Here is a 7,211-nt window from a genome sequence, read left to right on the forward strand (position 1 = left end):
GAGTAACACACAAGTGCGCAGGACTCAGAGCAGGCTGTGATGGCACTGCTGTCAACTTGTGGTCTGGTACAATAGGTTGTTTTTCATTAATACACTTTTCTAGCTTGTCCGGTGTGCCATCATTGACAGAGGCAGATCAAAGCTCGTTTTCCTTCACCTCTGCATTCTTTTTTTTGCAAGCAAAAATAAGCTCGTTTGAATAGTCACGAAATCCATCTCATACCCATTGCTCCGTGCCAATGCACACAAATCAGTTTTGCAACAAGTCTGCTGAGTCCAAGTGTAGCAAATGTCGAGGCAGTCAGATTTTAAGTTGTGTTGTCGTTTTAAAAGGCTGTGAGCTTGAATTTGTAGCTGTAGAACCAAAGATTAATTTGTGTATAGGTTGGGTTTATCTTAATATCGATCACACATTTCTGACCTTCTTTCTGTGACTTCAAGTTTTAAAATACAGTTGTGAGAATAACTGTGTGTATAATAACTGCGAGTAAAATTTTTTATTAATGTTAAGAATTTTGTCTACAATTTTTCACGTCAAAAATACAAATACAAGTTTTACTTTACAAGTTTTCACTTTAAAATACAAGTATCAGTTTTATTTTGCAAGTTATTTTACAGATCAGCTCCCACAAGGTCTCGAGTTTTGCAACATAATGACATCCATATTCTACCCTGTACTTAGCGAAGCTAATGGTACAATGTACATTTTAAATTAAGAGACATTTTAGTCATCAATTAGGAACATTTAACCGCCGTTATGAGTGCTAACCATATTGTAGTCCAGGCGTGATATTTACTGTCTTACCTTAAGATAGTATTTGGTTATATGAAAACTAGAGACTTCAGTACTATACTAGAAGCACGGCTTCAACTAGGATTGGAGTTTCCATGTCCTCTGTGTCTGCGTGAGTTTACACCGGGGTCTCCGGTTTCCTCCCACAGTCCAAAAACATGGAGGTTAGGTTGATTTGATATTCTAAAATTGTCCTGTATGAATGCGACCTCAGGTCCCACAGAGCTCAGGCTTCTGTTGGAATTTATAGCATATTCAAATACTTTTTTAGATCGACATTTAGTGCGGAGCAATATGGAGTATCGTAAGTGCTTGATGTATATCTCAACGGTTATTAGACTGTAGTCTTTTGCAAATGTTTGTCCCGTCCATATTGGTAGAACTGGTCGAAGGTGCAGAATCGGAATATACCAACAACATGCTGGTAGGCTACTAACGTAATGTACATGACGGATCTTTGATTTGACCTAGAGTGCGTTTACGTGCACTTAATAATCCGATCATTTGGATTAGATCAATTTGATTTCTCCAGTAATCTAATTATTGAAGTGCTCACGATTTCTAAACTCGGAGTATAGCCCAGAAATCAGATTAAGAAGTCCGATAAAGAGAGCTGGATTTTAAATCAGTAATCTGATTTCTCAGATCATGTATACCTTTACTCTGTGTGCGTCCGAAATGGCATACTTATATAGAACTCACTAGAGTCCATTTAGTACGTACTGCCCAACCGTTAAAGCAGTGCGGTCTTTTAGTATGCGTTTTTTTGCTCGCCGAAGGGTTTTGGAGTTCACCGAGAAATGCTCAAGACTGGAGGCAAATTGGCATTCTCTGAGAGCTTGAAAATCGGCTTTCGATTGCTATGTGTGAATTGTTCAAAGATATGATCCAAGATATTACTGATATCACCCCAGTAACTTATTTTGGGGTGTGTTACAACTTACTGCATGTTACAAGCTTCTACTTTGGATTAAACGATGCAAAAATAATATATTCAACTCTAAAACTAAGGTTCTGACAAGAAACAAAACAAACTAAAACAGGGCAGTGGTAGCTCAGTGATTAAGATACTTGACATAATCAGAAGATTGCTGGTTCAAGCCCCAACAGTGACAGCTTGAGGCCCTTAACCCTCAAATTATAGTCAGTCATAATGGTAAGTCTCTTTGGATAGAAGTGTCAGGTAAATGAAATACACTATTGATTTCTGTTTACTCAAACATATTTCTCTTCCATGACTAGACTTGTTTTGAAAGTTTTGAAACTCAATTTAGCTAGGAGTTCCACAGAAACTCGTTGTGTTGCAACATCTTAAACATGACAGCATAACTTCAAGTCTGCCCACCCTGAATTAGATCTACTCCTGTCGAGGATGGCAGCCCAAACGACCATATTCTTATTTTCATCCTTACGGTTTTGCCATTAGTGCAAGCATGACATGCGGTATTAACTAATCAATATTAAATTATGATCAAAATTGTCACGAGTGAAATCCTGAATGTGACATGACATGAGCATGTAAGGATCGATCTCTTGCAACCCAAACATGACTCTACATGTAAAGAATCCAAGTTATCCAACATGCTGTGTCACATGCATGTGAGAGTAACACACAAGTGCGCAGGACTCAGAGCAGGCTGTGATGGCACTGCTGTCAACTTGTGGTCTGGTACAATAGGTTGTTTTTCATTAATACACTTTTCTAGCTTGTCCGGTGTGCCATCATTGACAGAGGCAGATCAAAGCTCGTTTTCCTTCACCTCTGCATTCTTTTTTTTGCAAGCAAAAATAAGCTCGTTTGAATAGTCACGAAATCCATCTCATACCCATTGCTCCGTGCCAATGCACACAAATCAGTTTTGCAACAAGTCTGCTGAGTCCAAGTGTAGCAAATGTCGAGGCAGTCAGATTTTAAGTTGTGTTGTCGTTTGACTGAGCAAGGACTTCAATTGAGCAAGCACTTCCACAGAAACTGGGTGTGTTGCAACAACTGTCAAGCCAATCACCACTTGCACGACTCACTCCTAGTCAGTGTAAACACCTCAGATGAAAGTAAATGTTTAGGGTGATTAATTCATGTAGGTGGAATATATTAGTGATAGTGAAAGTGAATACCATCTGAACAAACAAGGGTAAACTTAAAGGTAAAATCATAACTGTAAATGTGACTAACCACATGACTGATTATGTGTTTACTAAATCCCCAGTTAGTGAACAGATCTAGTCCTGAGAGACATAGAGCTGTATATGAGAAATGAGAAGTGTTGCTACTACAATAAAAAAATAGAAGTGGGTAAGTAAATAGGAAATAAATACTATTGTGAAGGAATGAGGACACCCCAAGAGATTCCCCCAAGGAGAAACATTGTGACATCACATAGATTTTCAACAGATCATAGAACCCACCTTCTTTGAACGCAGAATCAACCAGCTAAAATACTTTAAAATAGCTTAGATCTTTGTTGCAGCAATTTGCCTGCCTTATTCTGCAGAACTCCCCTCACTTAATGTACAATGCATCCAATCAAGCGACAGTATAAGAAATCTGGCCTCACTGTTCATAAACAATTATATGATCAGTGTCAGATAAATAAGTCTTGCAAATCTGTAGGGACAACATATTGTTCTCATTTAAATAATGATGGTTCAAGTGTGATTAATAAATTACTTACCCTTATTTATGTTTCTGTCTGCTCTACTATAGAACAGTGTAACAAATGTTTTACATTTTGTACTGATAAATTGAACCATATCAATGTTTTTCTTTGTTTTGCTTTTCTGACCCAGGTGACATCAGTCCTGTCTGTTAAGACAGTCACTTTTACTTCATTTCAGTACCTGTGCATTTATGTCTCCAGGCTGATCATGACGACTACTACTTGCAGACTTGACCCTCTTCCTACTTATCTTTAATCTGCCAGCAATTTGTCCTGTAATCACTACTATTATTCATTATTTTCTCATTACTGTCATTGCTGCACCTGAACTGAATCTAGCTGCTGCCCTTTCTGTTTCAAAGAAATATGGTGGTGCTGCCGATGTGGTTACAATATCCCAAGCTAATCTTCTATTTTTATTTTCTATTTCTGGCTAAGGTCCTTGAAATGTCCTTTTCACTTTTAATAATACCCATATTTATATCAACACTAAGAGCAGTTTGGCATCTGCTTGTGTTCTAATCTCTGACTCCATCAAATAAAAACATAGATGCAATTGAATATTATTAAGATCAATTCTTCTAAGATTGAGATTATTTGAATAAATGCTAAAATGTTTCTATTTTGGATTGTTTAAAAATGTTACTTAAAACATATCTTTTAGTATGGCCTTCATCCATGTTTGATATTTTGATATGCTTATGAAAAGCACATAATGATAATAATAATAATAATAATAATAATAATAATAAATGAATAATAAATAATAAATAATCATAAATAATAATAATAATAACTCACACTAATCCCTGAGAACCAATTTTATACAGTGAGTATTCACTTTACTGGGTACACCAACTGTATAAAATTATCTAGAGCATGTACCTGTCCTATTTACAACTGTAATTTATCACTGATAATTACTTACTGACATGCCATTATCAACTCAAAGGATAATTAATTTATCAAGAAGAAATAACTCTTGGAGCAAATGCCACAAATATAAACATACCTGTCTAATTGTTTTTGGTGACAGTTTTCATGTCTCTCATACTTTTGGTTTTGAGATGTCTTTCTGTGCCATTTTTCCTGGTTGCTCCTGTCCTTACTGCCAAATTTATGACAGCCTTTAACAGTCTCTTTTCATCATTCCTTTTGTAGTGTCTTGGCTAGGGTCAAACTAGGTTCTAACTGAAGAAGTTCAATGCTCTGCTGACTCTGCTTCACAACTGTGATGAATGTTTTTGCATGTTCCTCTTGTACGTGACAAATAATTGAACTGGGCTCTTCAGATATGCTGCATCTGCCCAAACAGGGCTGTTCAAATGCTTCTATCTGTTTGTTGCCCAACTCACTCAGCGACAACACCCTGAGAATATGATCTTCTTCCTCTCCCATCATGTGGAGTGAGGAGTTTACCTGATGTTTCTTTGGATTTGTGCTCAATCCAGAAGTGAGATGAAACTACTCACCGTCGGATCCACTTGGGCCACTCCACTTTGCAGGTGAAGTCAAAAGGCTCCATTGTGTTTTTCACCATAACTGCCATTGTCTTTAAACCATGTGTTGGAAATTAAAACTACTGAAGTATTACAGTGTCTGGTGGTGTGAACTGCTCATTCAGGTTTCACACACAATCCACTCCTCTCTCTAATTCCAGTTCCAAAGGTCTGGCTGTGAATAAACGTGTTCTTTACCACTAAACATTTAACACAGACATGTAGATTACTTGGTACTAATGATTTCTTACAATGCAGCTTTTTACTTTACTATCTACCCAATAACCATATGCATCCAACCCGACACATAGCATTCTGGAAAACATAGTATCCATCAGTACACTGTGCTTATAGTGGATCAAATATCTTACACAACATTCATTTTTGTCTTGATGGTTTGCGTATGGATAACGTGGATAACGTGCGTATTACTGATCACTTTTTCCCTCTGTACCTGAGGTGTCCACAACATTTGGCAATTCAATGTTTATAAAAATGCATATACAGAATATTTAAATAACTAAAATAACCAAAATACCTAAATAAACCACAACCACACTAACATATCTGTTAGTCTAACTTGAAGTAATCATGACGTATACGCTGATGTATACGCTGAGAAGAGCAAGATTAATTAAGGGCAAAACCATAATCAGAGTCGTAGTCACAGTCCAGGGTCATAAAGCCTATATGAATAAAACAGGAATGCATAATTAACACAAAAACAGAAAAAGGGAACATGCTATAACTAAACAACATGAATACAAGCAGCAAAATTAATGCTGGCAATAAACACAAGTGATAAACAAGGCATGGCTAACAAGTAGAGGCTAGGAATCACAAATGGGAAAACAGGGTTTAAAAATATGGTATAATGAGAGTTAACAAGAAACAGATGATACAAAAGAGAGTGAAAACCAAAACAAGGACTGGAGAATATATAACAATAACATGAGACAGCATGGAGACAAGGATGCTAGGAGGGGCCAACCATTAGCAACCTAATATGGTGAATACATAGTCTTTAGAAATAAGTTTTAGCAGAGTCTACAGTCGTGAGCAAAGGTTTTGAGACTAGCACAAATTTAGGCTTTCACAAAGTTTTACTGCTTCAGTTTTATGGTGTATTACCGTTAGATTGTGACGAGTGATCAGATGAAGTCATTCTATGCCATGAAAATTAATTTACTTAATCACAAAAATTACCATTGCATTTCAGCCCTACCACAAATGGCGTGCTTACATCATTTCATTTCCTGACATTCCACTAATTGATAATAATAATAATAATAATAATACTAAGAGGACAATGGGAACAGCAATGCCAAAGGGTGGGGGCATAGCAATTTTTTTTCTTTGCATTTAAGAGCACTTCTATGAAGTAGGTACAAGATGATCATTTTAAAAGCATGATGTTCAAAAGGTTTTTAGGTGTACTTGGTGTACACTTATCAGGTACTTTATTAGACAAAAAAAACTATTCTTCTGAAAAATGTGCAGTGTTTTTAGTACTTTGTGCACTCTGGCTTTTCCAACATCAACAGCACTGATTATTTTACTACAATGCTTGATGAGGTGAGCAAATGCCATGCAGAATCCCTGTAGTATTATATCCTCATTTGTGGACTCTCCTCTTCATCTCACACCATAGGTTGTCAATGGAGTGTAGGTTAGGAGATTCATGGGGCCATGGCAAAAGTTTGATTCTGTGATAACAGAACCTGTTATGGGTGTTTGGAAATATGGTGTGAATCCGTGTCTTGCTGGAACCACAGTGCGGCTCAAGCTCCCTGATAAAGGTAGCAGGATCTCAGTTTAAAATCTCCCTGTACTTAAATTAGTCCATGATACCATATGGGATCACTATATTCAGGGGGGCACATAAGTCATAGCAGTTTTTTAATGACACAGTAAAGTTGGAATTATTCTTCTTTATTTATCTGAATACCAGTGTGACGTTTGGAGGAAGGAGCAAAGCACGAGTGCAGGGATAAGGAATGTTTTATTTGCAGCTCGTATACAAAGAAAAGAGGAAAAATTCCAAAAATAGGTCTCTTGAAGCGTCTTTGCAGCACAAAGGTGAAATGTGAACCACTGGATGAGAGTACCTGTGGGCTTAAAAAGGGAGCGATGATGAGAGGTGAACAGGGAACAGGTGTGTTTGTGGTTGGGCTAATAAAGTGGTGATTGGGATGAAGAGAGCGGCGGTAATGGAAAAAAAGGTTATGCATGTGGGTGTGGTTGTGGGCGTGTCCCTGGACC

The sequence above is a fragment of the Electrophorus electricus genome, chromosome 4 (assembly GCF_013358815.1).
Source record: "Electrophorus electricus isolate fEleEle1 chromosome 4, fEleEle1.pri, whole genome shotgun sequence".
In the NCBI taxonomy this organism is placed as follows: domain Eukaryota; kingdom Metazoa; phylum Chordata; class Actinopteri; order Gymnotiformes; family Gymnotidae; genus Electrophorus; species Electrophorus electricus.